This window comes from Elgaria multicarinata, chromosome 8 (genome assembly GCF_023053635.1).
Source record: "Elgaria multicarinata webbii isolate HBS135686 ecotype San Diego chromosome 8, rElgMul1.1.pri, whole genome shotgun sequence".
Taxonomy (NCBI): Eukaryota; Metazoa; Chordata; class Lepidosauria; order Squamata; family Anguidae; genus Elgaria; species Elgaria multicarinata.
The window spans coordinates 77,368,034-77,385,109 of record NC_086178.1 but is presented as its reverse complement, the minus strand read 5'-3'; the positions used below and the strand labels follow the sequence as shown (position 1 = coordinate 77,385,109).

General features: G+C 41.4%; 1 protein-coding gene across 6 annotated transcripts in view; it reads right to left on the bottom strand.

The window, feature by feature from the left end:
• MGMT (O-6-methylguanine-DNA methyltransferase) overlaps positions 1 to 16,769 on the bottom strand; it is a 226,452-nt gene extending 209,683 nt beyond the window's left edge. Inside the window, exon 1 of one of the 6 annotated variants that reach the window (XM_063132818.1) lies at positions 16,714 to 16,769. The gene's annotated coding sequence lies outside the window, so the exon portion shown is untranslated. Of the gene's footprint in view, positions 1 to 7,170; positions 7,190 to 14,198; positions 14,224 to 15,890; positions 15,911 to 15,951; positions 16,196 to 16,713 lie in introns of those variants that run through there. The other 5 variants (XM_063132822.1, XM_063132817.1, XM_063132821.1 and 2 more) reach the window with 5 other exon arrangements.
• Between the last annotated feature and the right edge of the window lie 307 nt (positions 16,770 to 17,076).

Below are 17,076 nucleotides of genomic sequence, written 5' to 3'. Positions count from 1 at the left end.
TGCCATATTTTTGAACTAGTTGAAGTTTCTGGACTAGGCACAAAGGTAGTCCTATGTAGAGCGCATTACAGAAGTTGAGCCTCCAAGTTACCAGAGCATGAACTACTGTCTTTAGGTCTTCCAACTCTAGGAAGGGGCGCAGCTGGCCTATCAGCCAAAGCTGATAGTAGGCACTCCTGGCTGTCACATCAATAGATTCTTCGCTAGGTCACTCTCAAATTAAAACAGGTATATTAGCTTTCTCAGTCACAGGTATACATTAGAATTGTGCTGCATCCCATTTCCTTTGTACAACCTCTTTACTTCCCTCAAGAAAAGGCAATAATTTTTCTGCCTCTTTCAGAGGAATGTCTCTGGGTGCAAGTCTTCAGTGCTTACTGTAACTTGCACCCCTTCCCACAACTTTTGGTTGCGATTTCTTTTAGGCTCACACACAGCAAGTAGTCAAAAATAAACAGATAGAAAAGTTCAGCACAGTACTAATATATATGTCGTCCAACATGCCACTGAAAGCCTCTTCTGATATCCTGATGCAGACAGTCAACTCAGCCGCACAAGTCCAGAAAATTCTCCCAATTCAACTATCGCATGCACTTTGTGTCATCAAAATATAGTATACTAATAGCAAACTCAGTTCGCTGAGCCCAAAAGAGCCCAATACTCAATGGGTATGAAACGCTTGCTAATTGTTGTGAGGAATAGAAAATGGGGTGTGTGGAGTATCCTGAAAGAAAGCACAGCTAAAACCCTGAAAGGGAGTATCCACATAACAACATTTTGTTGCAAGTTCCACTTGTCTATGCAAAGGAGAAATCTGACAGCGCTCTTCTGGCCTTTCCACACAGGGGATAGACAATTCTGAACAAATATGAGCATAAGCACTTTTTAAAAGCAGCAGAAAGGAATCTTGGTTTCAGAAAATTGATAGCATCTCTCAGTAAGGAGTCATAATTTTTTCTTAGCCATTTGGTTGGCTTGAAATGTCATGGATGCTTTAACAATTCACACAGGCAGACACAGTTCCAAGAGCTGTGTTGCTATTTGGCAAAGCGACTGAGGTTGAGAGCATTCTCTGCTTGGTAGATCAAGGAATGATGTTGGGAATCTGTTCCAAAGCAAGCTGCAGCTCTGCGTTCACAGCTGGACATTAGAAGTGCCTTAGCTTGCCACTAAGAGAGATCCCAGCATGAGAGAAAGAGCAGTAAATATGGCTGAAATCAGAATATTTGAAAGGCATCTTTCTAAAACCACCATTAAAGTGCTCTATATTTCTTTGTTTACATGTTCCTCACAGATCCCCACAAATCTAGGTGTAGTTATCTATGGAGAGTTTTAACTGATAGGTACTGTTGTTGTTATTCAGATTTCAAAATAGTGTGGGATATGCAGGGGCTCCCTCCTCCTGCTACCAAAGATAAAACAAACATTCCAACTGATATACTGTTTTCCTGAAAACCTCCAGGAAGGAAAGATCACCACTTCCCTTAGCAGCTCTTTCCACTGCTGAACTATTCTTACATATCTTACGAATGTTTAACCTATATTTACTTTCCAGCAATGTAATGCCCTTGCTTCCTGTCCTGTCCTCTCTGGACAGGTGAGCCTTCCCTTCCCTTCTGTTTTAAAGCAGCTAAATATTTGGAACTATTCAACTTAGTCCTCCAAATAGGGGAAGAGTCTTACCACAAACAGGCAACTCATCAGTCTTGTCTACCTTTTTTCAAAATTGCCAAAGCAGTTTAAAAATCACTAAATTTGACCACAATAAAAAGGAAACCTACCACAGTTAACACGGTTTAAATATATGTGCATATACCAAACTATTATTTTTCTGCAATGGAGCAGGGAAACCCTGATAACACAGAATGCTCAATACTGTGTGATTTTAGTATTCAAATAAAAGCTATTATTACATCAATCCAGACTATGAATAAAATTCCATATGAAAACATTTAAAGTACATTAGATTTTTGGTCAAGATGAAAAGACTAAAAAACCCAAGCAATCTATTCTAATTGGGTTCCCATGGTAACTGTACAATTGGGTTTTTCAATGTAACATCCCAAAGGCCCAATGCACACTTGTAAAATATACTTCAAACAGCCTGAATTGTTTTTACATTACAGCACTCCCAGGAAGATCAATTACTATACATCCCCACCATAACTATTAGTGGCAGGAGATGTTACACTATTGGCCATATTAACATATGTCATATAAGAACCACCACATATTGCCGTAAGTATTTAAAAACTAAGCCACACACTTCCATATGCCTCAAATGTGTTTTCATATATAAAGCCAACACTAGTTGTTGTGTTTACCAAATGTAAGGAATCAAACCCAAATATATGCCAAGCAATTTTGCTTTTATATTGATTTCAAGGATAAACAGAATCAATCATTAATAATTACATTATAAGATGACCCTCAGGGTTAATCATATTCTTAGAGACTCTCACTGTGGAATTATCAACAACCACTAAACGGAGGTAACTGAAAAGAATTCAAATCCACATTTTAAATATTAATGGTGCAATATAAAACAAAGCATATCCACTAACAGAGGACTGTTTTATTTGCAATAATTATGGCAGCAATCTTCGTATCCTTCCTATTCAAGAACATTTCTACCATCTAGCTCCAATTTCAGAGAGCTGTAGCTTAGGCAGCAATCCATAAACCACATATATTTGCACTTGCTCCATCTTAACCCCACTGGGGGAAATCTATGAATTGTTCTTACGAAAGTTCCACTCTATCTCTAACCTTGCCTTTTATACTATAGGAACTTAGTGCCAAGTAGAGCCAAAATATGTAATTTACTTTGTGGCACAGAATGATGTTTACACCCAGGAGACACAGGCCTGATAAAGAAGGTAAGTCAATGGGACTAGTTGTCAGTAAGTTTGCATACTAGCACCTTTATAGCGAGACACACATCAAACTTTGGTAGTCATCAAACTTACCTTTCCAAGGAATAGACATACCCCCTATCACTATTTTCATAGGCATTATGTAAGATATTGCAAACTTTCCCTTCAAATATAGCACACTCTCTTATCCAAGTGTATCCCCTCAAGGATGCAGTAAGTTTTTTTACATGTGTATTTTACTGATATTTATGAAGACAAGCTGTTGGAGATGATCACAAACAAGTTTAACAAATTATGAAACTCTAGGACTGGGCCTAGAGATCTGGCCAATACCTTTAAAGGTATTTAAAAATGATACTTCAATATCAACAAGTCCGATACTTACATTAATTACAAGAATGAATTAGAGACAAGTAAGTTGAACTGAGGATAAGGTGAAAACTTGATATGGGATTGCTATTTGTAAGGATCTCATCATTCTCAGGTATTAACCATATCTAATGAAGACTTCTGCCTGAAACCATGGAGAGCTGCTACCAATCCCGATAGATTATGAGCCCATTCAGATGACATGGTGGTTAAGTATTTCAAGCTACACATTATAGTTTAGCGTGTCATGTGGACCATTCCTAACCATGGTGGCTACATAACCATGGTTTAACACACTACTATTTGCTGCAAAAGAAATAGCGGCCTAATGATGGCTTAGTGTGTTGTCTGAATAAGCCCAATATTGGTCTTGAAAGATTCACAGGTGTGTCCTAGTTTCTTATAGCAGGTTGTGAATAAAACCTTTAACTGCAAGGATGTCTCCACAATGATGAAAGCAACTAAGAGATATAGTACCATCTCGACAGGTTAGAAATACTAAAACAGGAAGGTAGGGGCCTGTCATTCATCTACTTACAAGAAGTTTAGAATACATGTTGAATACTCTCATCGCTGTTGACAGCTAAAATGTAAGACGTGGAACTATTTATCTGACCTCTGCTAGGTAATCCAATGTTCTAAGCTTTTGCTAAAATATTATCATAATGACAACTTTTCTTCAGAAAGCCTTCTTTGTACATTTCCTGCACACTAGAAAAGTTATTCAACAACTACTATGGAGCATTCTAAATAAATGCTGAAGCAGTACCTTGCATCTGAATGTACTAAGTACAGAAGATAATTATTTCATTGCTTGCATCTTACACTGATTGATCTAAATCACCGTAAGATAATTTAAATATCATTATAATGACAACCGATTAGTCAGCACCTCCATTTACAAGGAAGCCTTAGTATATTAGGCTTAGTATATGTTATTTATGAACAAGAATTGGCTGACGGAATAGTGTTTGCACATGCATTGAACAATTAGCATGATGTAAGTCAGCAATGTAAACCTTATTGATTTCCAAGAATGACAAAAACTATTTTGCTGATGTGTTCCATCTTAGTACGATCTTTACTTTATTTATGTAATCTGACCTTTAAATGCACTAAATTCCAAAATATAAACATTGCTACATTGTTGCCAATAGTCCTCACAGAACAGGAAGGGCAGATTACATTACTAAGATTCACACTAACTTTCCTTAGTGTGAATCTTAAAATCTAAGTTATTAAAATATCAATGGAAAAGTCTCAGGATGTAAGAAAATAAAGTTTTATTCTTTGAAGTAATCCTTTGAAGAATAAAACCTTATATTCTTACATTCTAAGACTTGTTAGTTGTTTTCCATTGGGTTATTCTGGATGTCCTCCAGTTTCATCTGACTGCAGTTAAAATCCAAATAGCATGTTAATATGAACCGTTAAGTCTTCATGAGTGCCAACCATCTATGGCAACTTGGACCTGGGTTAAATGTTGTCATGGGTAGTCACTGTGTTCCATCCAGAAATGGTTGCTCACAATGAGGCATTTTCTTGCAACTAGTAGCATGTGAGGACGAGCTGAGTAAATTACTTTAAGCAACATCTAAGGATATCCATTACCATTTACATTAAGTCACAGAAACGGATGGGCACCAAGACCCACATGAAGATTGGATTAATCACACACAGTGTCATTTATTGCCAATTTAGACAAGTAGAAAGTGAAACTTTAGATATGCCATTTGGAAACCATTGTCAAAAATGCTTTCCAAAAATCTTTAAGCAAAGTCCTAAACCAAAGTATTCTGGGTAAATTTAGTAGGAGTGGGATAATAGGATGGATCCCCTTATAGATCAATAAATAGTTAAACATCAAGAAACAATGGATAGGAACAACAGTTAATGCAATGGAGGGCAACGAAAACAGCAGAGTCCTCCAAGGATCTATATATAGAGTCAAAGATGAGCAGTGAGGTGAAGAAGTTTTTAATGATTCACAAATAAATTGGGGTGATAAAAACCTAAACAAACTACCAGAGCACCAAACAAGTATTTCCAGACAACAAAATGGCAAACCAGATTTAATGTAAGTGTAAAGTGATGCACATTTGGATGATGGGTTTGAACTGGTGGTGACTAATCAGGAAAGAGATTTTGTAATTGAGATAGATAACTCAATGAAAACATCCCCATGGTACACAGTGGCAGTGAAAAAGGCATGCTAGGAGAGTTATTAAAATAGAACTGCCAGTAATCCTAATATCTTCATATAAATCTATGGTGCAGCCACATTTGGAATGCTACATACTGTTCTGGTCACTCAAGGAAAAAAAAGAAAAGGTACCAAAATGGAAGCCAGAATGATCAAACAATTAGAATATAGATGGGCAGACTTCATGTTTGCAGTTTCTACTTTGAGTTTTTAATGGAACCGGAGTTACCCCAAGCATTCCACAGTATAATTTAGGTTGTGTATGTGTGTGGGGTGGGTGGGTGTCCATTTGTTGTTCCTAATTATTAAACAATGGGGAGTCAGAAATCCTTGTTGATCTCCTGCAAATCCTCCAGAACTCCACCAGTACATTTAAATCTACTTTCTGCTCATTCTGGATTAGAGTATGTAGCAAGAAAAAGTAAATCATTAGGGACTTTCTTAATTTAAAGAAGATTCGGGCCAGCGATGGAGGAGGTTGGAGAATATTAGACCACTATAGATGGTTATAGTAATTATTCGTGAAAGCCCCCTCTTTCCTACCAGGACAGAAAAAAGAAAGTACTTCACCCAGTCCATAAACAGCATGGAACACTCTACCACAAGACATGACAATAGCCACTGCCTTAAGGTCAGAACACACATTACTTTAAATCTGTGTGTAGCAGCTGCACCTTTTTCATTTTTATTCTAAAATAGACACAAGGACCCTGATTCAGATCAGGACCTTAGCGTGGGGGACTGCGGGCACTTTTAAAATCCAGACTGGGCTCACTGCACCAACTGTAGAGTAATAACGAACAAAAGAGAGATTACTAGACAGATTTAAAGTCATGCCTGTTTTGGTCCTCAGGTAGCTTTCAAAAGGGGATTAGACAGACTCATTTAAAGTACACAATCAAGGGCTGTAAACCATAGTATTTGTAGCTTTGAAGGGTCACCTTTAAGACTTCCTAAACTTCCTAGGATTTCCTAAACTTTAGTGTAAGGCTGCTTCACATTTATTCCAAATAACTTCAATGAGATGCAAGGTATTTTTTGGCACAATAGTTTCCCAGATAACTCTTATTCTTGTGGCAGCAGAACACAATTATACCTTAAAAGTTTGCACAAGTAAAGTAACTGAAAAACATGGCTCTTCCCTCCATCAGTTTTATAGATTCCACCCTTCAAAAATTAGACCAGTTGTCTTACATTTCTGCTATATTCTTTGTGCTACTCCAGATATCTTAAGAACACTCAGTGAACTAGAGAACTGCACAATCTGTCAATAAAGTAAGCTTATTTTGAACTACTGTCCATATGACTCAATTTGTCAGTAAAAACTGCCACCAGCGCTGTGCTTGCAGAAAAATGTCCATAAATGCATTATTGCGACTGGCAGATCGATGTCTATAATAAAAACAAATAGATTTAACAAGTGCTTGCTTTTACGAGTTGTGCTATTGGTAGAACGTGCATTCAGTTTCACCCTGCGACTTCTGGGAATGGGCAATACAGACTGCATTGGATACTTTGCTGACTACACAAGTGTTTCAAACAGGAAATTATTCTAACACGGGAAATCTTTAAAAGTACATGATGCATTCACAAATATACAGTTTAGAATTTATACCTATCACACATTGAGGATTTAGTTCATTCTACAGGATTCTTCAAAACATGTAAATTTATCACTATTAATGCACAGCAATTTCTTTCCAGCAAAAGACTAAAACTCACTATAAAACAGCTGCATCATGGCTAGAATGGCTCACTACTCTTGAGAATGGTGCAGAAAAAAACTTGTATTTTGTTCCCATGAGGCTATGATTCAGCTCTGATCTAATTGAGAGAAACCACCACTGTATAACCTGAGTTTTTAACATTCAACATGTGCGTTAGGGTGTCATCTTTTGTGTTAGTAGTCTCTAGGGTAGTATAAGGAGTTGTTATGTATTGTTCAGACAGAGCAACATTCTTAACTGTACGATAACATACATGGTAATATTAACAAAAACTATTTCTCCAGAACTATATAACTCATTTTACAGCACAATCCTGAACATTTCTACTCAGAAGTAAGTCCCCCTAAGCTAAATGGAGTTTACTCCCAGGTATGAGGGCACAGGACTGTTGCCTCAGCCTGGAAATTCATCTATTATATTCCTGCTCTTTGCAGTTGGAAGTTAATGCGATTCCAAAACTTGCACTTTCAAGATACTAGCTGTTGGATACTAGCTGTTTGTATCAGTAACATTCTTAACATTCTATCCAAAGCTTCCTAACAAACAAGCTTCCTAATGCATTTCCAGGTCAGGCCCGGGTGTTTTGTGTTTAAGCAATCCCTGATAGCCTTCCCAGTGGGCATGAGCTGCTCCTCCAGGCTACTATTGCTTTAGTGATGCCATTAACTGATTCTCTACATACGTTAAGCATTAAACAGTGGTGACAAGTTAATTACAGAGTTATCAGGAGATAAAGTAGCCACAGTAACACAAGTTACAGTATAACTACTATAGCTTCCTATAGAGCATCTGTGCAGTTGCTGCATAAGTGGTGTAATTAACTTGTCATGGATCAGGCTGCAGATAAAAGTTGCTGATGCTAGCTTGCAAGCATACCTATTTGGATTCATAAGCTACACCAAAAATCTTTAACTATGTATTTATTTTGAAAGATGGAATCAGTAAGAAGGTAGGATCTATTAACAGACCATCTTCAAAGCTTCTGGCTAACTAGATGAAAGCAATAAGTAAACATAGGATACAGGGCAGACTTCCTACCTGTTAGGCTTGGCACTTAATTTATTAAATTATAAGACAAATTTCTAACAAACCTTTCAGGCCATGTTGCCCTTTTAACACAGGGCATGTCTACACTTAGGGAGAGAGGGGGGAGGATCTTGTGATATGCTGATCACGAGATCCTCCCCCTGGATTCACACGTGGCACGTGAGATCTTGGGAGGAAACAGGATGTGCTGGCTGCCATTTGGTGTGGGGAAGCAGTGGGGCTAGTCCTGCAACAGCAAGGCCCCACGCCAACAACAAAAAACACTTTCTCCCCAAACCCGCCCCCTGCCATCCCAAGGGTGGCAAAATTGCTGCTACCCTCCTCCCCTGATGGGCACAAAGCCACGCTGCCCGTCTCCATTTCTGGTGCTGCGCTTACTTGCAAGTAAGCGGGCACCAGGCAGGACGGGTGCCCACACCTCCTGCAGTCTCAGGACAGTCCCAGGACTGTGGGAAAAATTGGGTAACTGGGGAACCAGTTATCCCGGGAAAATTGAGGGGTTGTCCCTGGTATCCCTTTGTGTAATGTGGATGCACAGGGTCGATCCAGGGACTACCCCAGGATATAGAGCTGTTGTAGACATGCCCAATGTCTACAGGAGGGAAAACAAAATTGTGCCACTGGCATTTCACAATTAAATACTATGCATGTTTGGTGGGGGGAGACCTACAGCACCCAGTATACTGGGACTTTTTTGTATATAGGATTGTGCACTAAGTGTTTGAATTTCTCTATAGGGCCAGTTCCTAAAAATCTGGCACAGCTCTTGAAAGATTGATCCCAACAACAACAACCTTATGTCAATTCTTCCATCAATTGATATCTCTCTAAGTAATCTAGGAGAAAACAGTACCAAAAATTACCTTGCATTTTATTTTAAACTTCTTGGGATAAATGTGATGCAAGGCTTACATTGAAGCACAGAAATACCTTGGCTAAAGTGTTAGAGAGAAAGCTTCTCCAAAGCTAAACGTATTTCCATTAAAGTAAAACTAGCTTGGTTTCAAAGGATTTACTTCCAAGTAATGGTAATATATTTAACATATTTCCTTAACATTTGTATATATTTATTTTATAGGGAATGTTTATTTTATAGGGAATGTTGTAAGACTTTTTTTTTCTGTCTAAACGTGCATGGGATTGCGCCCTAAACATATTACTTCAAAGTTAATTTGAATAAGCATGGGTAGGCATGGGATGAATTATTTTATTTATTTCAATCTACTCCCATCCTGAAGATTCATTGTGGGCAACAAACAAAACATGCACACTGAATATAAAATAGGAATGGGTGGATCTGTCTATTTTGGCCCTTTTCAGTTTCCATGTCAGTTTCACATTCATACAGAAGTCACATTTATTTCCATACACATTTTTGTGTGTAGTTTTTGCAAGCAATTTCCCCATGTATGCTGTTTTCCTTAATGCATACTTTTATGCATTTTCTGTAAGGAGAATTGCATTACAATTCGGAGAACTGCAAAAATCCAAAAGATAATTGTTTTCTGCTTCACATATTAGCTTGGGAAATGTGAAACAGGTTGGTTCACTTTAAAATGTGGACCAGATGAAATTTTCCCCATTCCTAATAACAAATAATATATTAAAACACAGACCACAACCTTCAAAAGTTCAAGAGCCACAAGACACGAACAACCTTTATGCACACATTAAATATTACTTTTTATATTAATATAGAATAATATCATCATAAACTGGTTTCAGTTATGTCAGCTTCTCTAGATTGCCAAAAGCACCACTTGTTACTAGCTCTGGGGTGATTTTAATGCTGTAAGCTTATTTTTCCTGAATTCTGATCCAGGAGAATATTCAGTTGAAATATTTTTGTGATTTGTTTCATTGTGGTGTTTCAAGTTACTTGTTCCATACTGAGTGGGTGACGTATTTTAGATAATGCAAATGGGTTTGCCTCCTTTAACAGTAAATGTAAAAGCCTCCCCATTCTGGATTTAAACTTCTACTTCCTTCTTCATATTAGTGTTAATTGATGTCATGCTTTTGCAGGACCATTCCATGAATATAAAAAAGAATTAGATATGGGATTAGATGCCACAGCGAACTCTAGCATCAGATTGGAAAAGGAGCTCTGCAGATTGGTAAAATGACCAATTCATATTGCCTGCACAAATGTGGCACTCAAGCTACTTTTTGAATAAGCAAGCACTGCCAGACAATTCTGGACCTAAAGAGGACAAATTAATCCCCACCCTAGACAAAGCCTGCAGAGCATAGGTACAGGGGAAATATCTGGGGAAGATGTAGATTAATTCCCACTTCTGATCCAATGCCCTGTGAAAACAAAAACGGCTTTGGATGGAGCAGATTAATCCCACCCATCCTAGGCAATTCCTGCAGAGCACCCTAGGTGAGTCCTGCAGGGAAAAGGCCTGGACAAGGCCTCATGGTCATGACCTAATTCCTGCAAACTGACCATCGGTATGCAAAAGGGGTCAACACTGACTGACCTCTCAGCCTTTCCCAGATCATGGTAGCCTACTCTCTCTACTCTGGGCTTCTGTTTGTTCCTTTTTGGCTAAGCCTACTCTTTCTTCTGTCCACATTGCTTCAGCAGTCTTGAGCAGCCAGCAACTCTCTCCTTTCTGTGCAGGTAACTCTCCACACCTCTTGGGCAGCTGCTTCTGTCTCCTCCCCCTCCATGCTTCTTCAGCATCAGTCTCCTTACTCTGCTCTCTCTCCTGCATGCTCTCCATGCCTCTTCAATTACTACTTTCCTCTCCTGCATGCCAGTTGCTTACTCCTTTTCCCTAAACACACTTGCAGCCCACGTAACTCCAGAGGAAGGGACTGCCCAGTTTATTGGGGTCTCAGTCCACAGAGCCACCTTTGTTGGCTAAAGTGCTGCAGTTGACCTGTCAAAGGGCCACATGTGGTTCCCGAGCCACGATTTGGCCAACCCTGCTTTAGCCTGTCCTTCATAGCTGCTGACATCTATGTTAGCCACCGCACAGGAAATCTAAGATATTTGTGATATCTTGGCAATGTGTGCACATCTTCACATGATCATAGTGCAAATAAAAAGCCTGGAGTCATGAGATAGTTGTTCTGAATGACACCTATGGTAGTAAGAGCATGAGAGTAGAACCATAAAGAAGATGTTGCTGTGCACGTCTTTTAAGTTGCATTTAAGAAACTGAAGGTTACACCCCAAACTTGTTTACATTGACATAAATGTGGTCAGATTGGGCTGTTAACTGAAAATCAAATATTTGCATTAAAAAAACCTCACAATACACATGTCTTCCCCAACAGGTATATTAATCCCACAAACACACTACTACTACTACTACTACTACTACTACTACTACAACAGTTCACCATATATTTTTATGGTGGAAGGTCACATTTTATACAGCAATAGTGCTGAAAATATTGTACAGCTGCACTTAACAGCTTATTTGGTCATTAATCAGAACTTAAATTTGAACTAGAAAGGTGTCAGGATCCCACGCTCTTCCACCAAAATGTGAGGTAACAGAAATTCGCTATGCAATCTACGAAGTCTTTATTCAGCTCCTTGGGCTTTTGAATTGTAAGTTACTGTCATTAAGAAGAACAGGTTGCTTACCTGTAACTGTGGTTCTTTGAGTGGTCATCTGTGCATTCACACATATGAGCTATGTGCCTGCACAGAGTCTCGATCCGGGAACCTTCCAAAGCTGAAGTCGTTTGGGTGGGAACCCCTCCACCGTCCCACAGCGCAAGTCTACCAGGGTTTCTGCCTATTCCCTTCAGTTCCCGGAGACCGCTATAGTCCCTATACTGAAGGTTGAACCTCAATGGTGTCGAAGAACATATGAACACCGAAGAGGGGATGGTGGGTTGTGTGAATGCACAGATGACCACTCGAAGAACCATAGTAGTCCAGCCACTAAGTAGTTTTCTGATCTGCTGGTTAGATCACCGACATCAGAAATGGATGCTGTCCTATTACTGGACATACCATCAGTCTCTGCTAAGGGGGTAGCTTTTCCGGAGCTGAGATCCCTATAAAATAAGATTCCCTCAACCCTGCTAGAGGTTTCCTATAGACTATATAACTGGAGCCAGATGCTCGCTCTCTCAGACCATCCTCTCTGCAATAAACTCAGCATGTGACCTAGGATCAAGACTGTACTCAAGTAGGTAATATGACTAGATAAGTTAGACTGCCTTTCTGATTTTATTTGGAATTCTGTGTATGTGTGTGATTGCTGCCTTCCCTACTACCCCCCTACCCCTTGTTTCTCCTCAAACACATCCATAAGCTTCTTTTTACATTTGGACATTTGGCTGTTGTTTTAAAAAGTATTTCTCACTGAACTCTTCCCCACATGAAAGGTACTGCTTGTGTTTTAAGATTTTGTAAATGATTTTGTTAAGTTTTCTACTTCTGGGCTTTGGGCATGAAGATCCAATACATTCTTCTTCCCCCACCCCCACCCAGGTCTGGGCTGAAGAGGAGTCTTTGACAACAGGACTCAGGAACTCTCCAAGTAGCTGGATAGACTAAGTTGTGTCAGAAGGGTCATCCTGACTGGTGGCAGCCTATCATAAATTCTTTTCTTAGGGAGCCCATATAAAGAAGGGGTCCAGCAGGAGGAAAAGTTATCCTGCCTCCCAGTCTCATAACAATATACAAGGGGAGCAAAATGCCTACCCTGCTTTACCATTTTACCGTGCTCACCACTGTACTTGATCTTGGCTAGGAAAGAATTGCTTGGGGCAGTAAAAAAAAATAACAAGGGAGAAGGGTTCTACTGCCTTTGCCTGCACAATCCTTTTGATCTAAAAATGACACCTATCCCACCCACCATGTGTGAACATACATGAACTAACAAATGCAGTTGGTGCTGTACTCTCATTGAGTCTGAACCCATTACACATAAAATATATCTTCTGAGCTGCAGTGCAAAACATAAAGACCATTCAAAATATGTGTTGCTACAAACAGGACTACGCAACTTAGCAATATCTACTTTTCTATTCTGCAAAAAGTAGATAAATAACTATTTGAGAGGAGTTGAATATCAATACAAAAAATAATTGCTTGCATTGACAGAGTGTAAAAAATATTTGCAGTTTAGGCATTATTATTATCATTATCGAACTAAATTGTGCCAGCAGCAACTAGTCTACAAAAAGTTTAAGGAGGCCATTTCGGACAGGTGGAACAGATTTCAAAAGAAGTCTTTCAGGGGTGGGCGGAGATGGAGCAGAGGAAGCCTCTAGAATACTTATCAGGCTGATGGGAAAGGGAGACAACCTTATATAGAAAAGGCTTGTTTTGTTTTCTAAGCAACCCTGCTGGGGACTTTTTATTCGGAAGTCAACTTTCAGAGACGCTCTTTAAGTGCAGCTCTCCTTTTGAGGGTTCCCTCTTTGGAATGCCCCAGCTTGACATTACCCTCCTCCACCAGAGAAATGCACAGCATGTTACAAAACCACCGACTCCAGCAGAGCTAAGAAGGAAAAACAAACAAACTGAAATTCGACAGAAGCGCGTGGGAAAGGAGAGGGGCGGGGTTGGGGTGGGATTGAACTGAAACCAAACACTCATTTAGAGACACAGCTTTCTACTCAGTTCAAAGGACTGTGGAAAGCGGAGAGAAAACTCTTATTTTTTTACTTCCCCTTCTGCCATGCTTTTCCCTCATGGCCTAACTACACATGAACTTAAACATGTAGTTGAAAAAGGGTGGTTAACACTGGTACTTTTATTTTGAAGGAAAAGCAGTCATTAGGTGAGGGGAGGAGACCAAACAATAAATAGCAATCACTCCTCCTTTCCCCTACCCTGCAGCAAAGAATGGGAAAAAGAAACAGAGGAAGGACGGCCCACGCCCACCTTCAAAAAAAACTCTCATCCCTACAGCATCTCCTTCTCTGAGTTCCGCCACTTCTGGGGATGGGGAACAAGAAACCTTGCAAGCAAATGAAGGAAGCAGCTGTTTTTACCTCCTCTCCCTTGCTCACCCTCTCTTCTCTTCTTACCCTCTCATCCTCAGAGCAGTGAGGATCGGGCCAATATTGTTGCCTAGAGGCACAGCATGAGCAGCTGCCTCTGCCCGCTCACCTGCCCCCACTCTTTCTCTGGGTAATGCAGCATAGAAGGCTGGTACCTGAAAGGGTAGGAACCTCATCCTCTCACCTGTGCTCGGCCTTTGAGCAACGTGCTGGTGGGGATTGTGTCCAACTGGCCAAACCCCACCACCGAGAGAGGCAAATGAGCAGGCAGAGGTATTGGCTATTCTCCTTTTTGCTCACTCTCTGCTCTGAACAATCTAGTTAGAGATGGCAAGTAAGCAGGCAGAAGACAAAGCCACTACCTCCTTTTACTCCCTCCCTAAGCCCCAATCATTCCTGCTGCACTGCCCAGCAGGTAGCACTGGAGAGATAGAGGGCAGGTGAGCCATCAAGAAACTACCACTTTTTCTGTCCTGGCTTCCAAGCATTGAGTTTACTGGGCAGAATCCTCCCCACTGTACTGTCCAGACAGAATTCAAGTGAGAGGATGAGGTAGCACAGGCCGAATCCAGCCTGTCATGACACCCAGAGAGGGTGAGCAAAAGGGTTAAAGGTAAGACAGCTGTCACCTTCTCCTGCTTGCGGCCAGAGGAAACCATTGCAATGGCACATGGAGCTTGTTACTGCTGTATTTCTGCCCAGTTATTTTCTGTAAAGGCACCTTCAGAGCTTCCCGTCCCATCAGGGCTTGCTCTTCTACATAAACATCTCACTCACTAGCTTGACTTGCTTGCTCAGAATATAAGGAAAAGGCCTGGCTCCTCCGAGGCACAACTATAAGCGCATACCCTTAGTGATTCAGGAAAGGCTCTTTGGGCAACATAGTAGGAAGAACTGGGCTCAGCCATGCAGAGGGAGCGAGAGAGCAAAGGGGTGGCAGCTTGCCTGCTCACTCACTGGGTGTTGTAGGATTGGTCAGTTGTGCACATCCCTCAATGCCACACCACTCAGCCGGAGTGCAGGCGAGTGAGTGAGAGGAAGTGGCCACCGCTCTATGCAGCACAACCTAGAGTGTGTGTGCTGGCAGAGGCATTTCATGTTCAGTTGCACACCCCAATGAATTTCCACTGAGAAAGCTAAACATGCCCAGCTCCTTTTTAAAAATTAAGCATTATTTCAACTCCTGTGTGATGCTTGCCCCCTAACGAAAACCCTCTTAATTCCAGAACTAATAAACAGAAAAAAGGCACATCAACCCTTGGAAGTAAATCTGGGGAGACACACAACGTGTGTGTGCTGCCCCATACCATCTCAAGCTTAAAAAAAAAAAAAGCAAAGAGCTGCAAATTATTACAATGGCATGTGGAGCTTCTTACTGCTGCATTTTGTTTTGTTCCCATTCATTTTTTATATGTTGTTGTTGCGTTTATATCCCACGTTTTTCCTCCAAGGAATCCTCCTCCTCTCCATTTTATTCTCACAACAACCACCCTGTGAGGTAGGTTGGGCTGAGAGTCTGTGACTGGCCCAAAGTCACCCAGTGGGTTTCCATGGTCAAGTGGGGACTAAAACCCAGATCTCCCGAGGACACCCAGTCCAGCACTTTAGCCACTCCACCACCCTGGCTCTCACCTCCCTAACTCTCATTCCATCGGGGCTTGTTTTTCTAAATAAACGCCTCACCCACTAGCTCCACTCGCTTGCCCACAATATGCGGGAAAGGCCTGGCTCCTTCGAAGCTCACCTGCAAGCACAACCCGCTACGGACACAGGAAAGGTTCCTACAGGCTTGTAAGCGGGAAGAAACGCAAACGCGTCTCGCTGAGGGCGGGTCAATGAGAGCAGAGGCGGGGCAAGGCCATTCTCGCCAGCTGAGGACTTCTGTTTTCCTTTTTAAATGCGGAGCTAGAGAAACATGTCAAGACTTGTTCTCCCATCCGTAGCTGTGGAGCCCGTTGCCCCCCCCACACACACGCACCCCCGCTGTTTGAGGGCAGCGACTCTATGCACGCGCGCCAGCTAAGAGAACTGCAAAGTCTGTCGCCAAGCGGTGAGTGGAGGAGGCAGGAGGCGTAGCATTGGCAAAGGCTTTTGCTATCCTATCCACGCTGACCTGGCAGCGAGCCATATTTACTTCCGAGTAAAAATGCCCAGGCAGGCTTGCCCCTGTTAGGTGGGGAGGGCCGCTTTACACACGAGGGAAGAGGCCTCCTCTGTTCCAGCGCCTTGCCGTTTTGATTGCTAAAGTGAGACGACGCTTCTCAGGGCGCGGTGCGGAACCAGCCCGCGAACTACGGGTGGCTGCAACCACGGTTGAAAAGACGCCGCTTGGTTCAAAAGTTAGTAACCCTGCTCGAAAGCAAGTCCCCACTAGACACAGCGGGGCTGGTTTCTAAGTAAGTACGTGTAAGCTGGAGCTGCCAGGCTTTGGATTCATGCTGGCAGGGGCTCATCTCTCTCTCCCTCTCTCTGTTTTTGTTTTGGACACACGCACGCCATGGCTGACCTGAAAGGGATGCAGTAGAACTGCTGGCTGCTGATTTTCCGCCACAAATGGAAAGGAGTGGGGGGGGGCGGGGGAATACGTTCTGACTTGCCTTGTGGGAGTTGTAGTTGTGGCGACGAGACCTATGCGTCTCGTTCACATTGTAAACTACGACTCCCAGCATGCCCCACGCACCGCTTTTTTTTCCTTTTTTTTTACAGCGCAGTAATTTACCCATCTGTTCCACTGCTTTCCCTTCTCTTGGACCTGTAGCTGGAGGGCGAAAAGATACGGGATAGGTTCCCAATGTGTTTGTTGTTTCTTTTATCCTATTTTCTGTCTGCCCAAGCTAAGCTGACTCTTTTTGAGAAAACTTTTATGCAG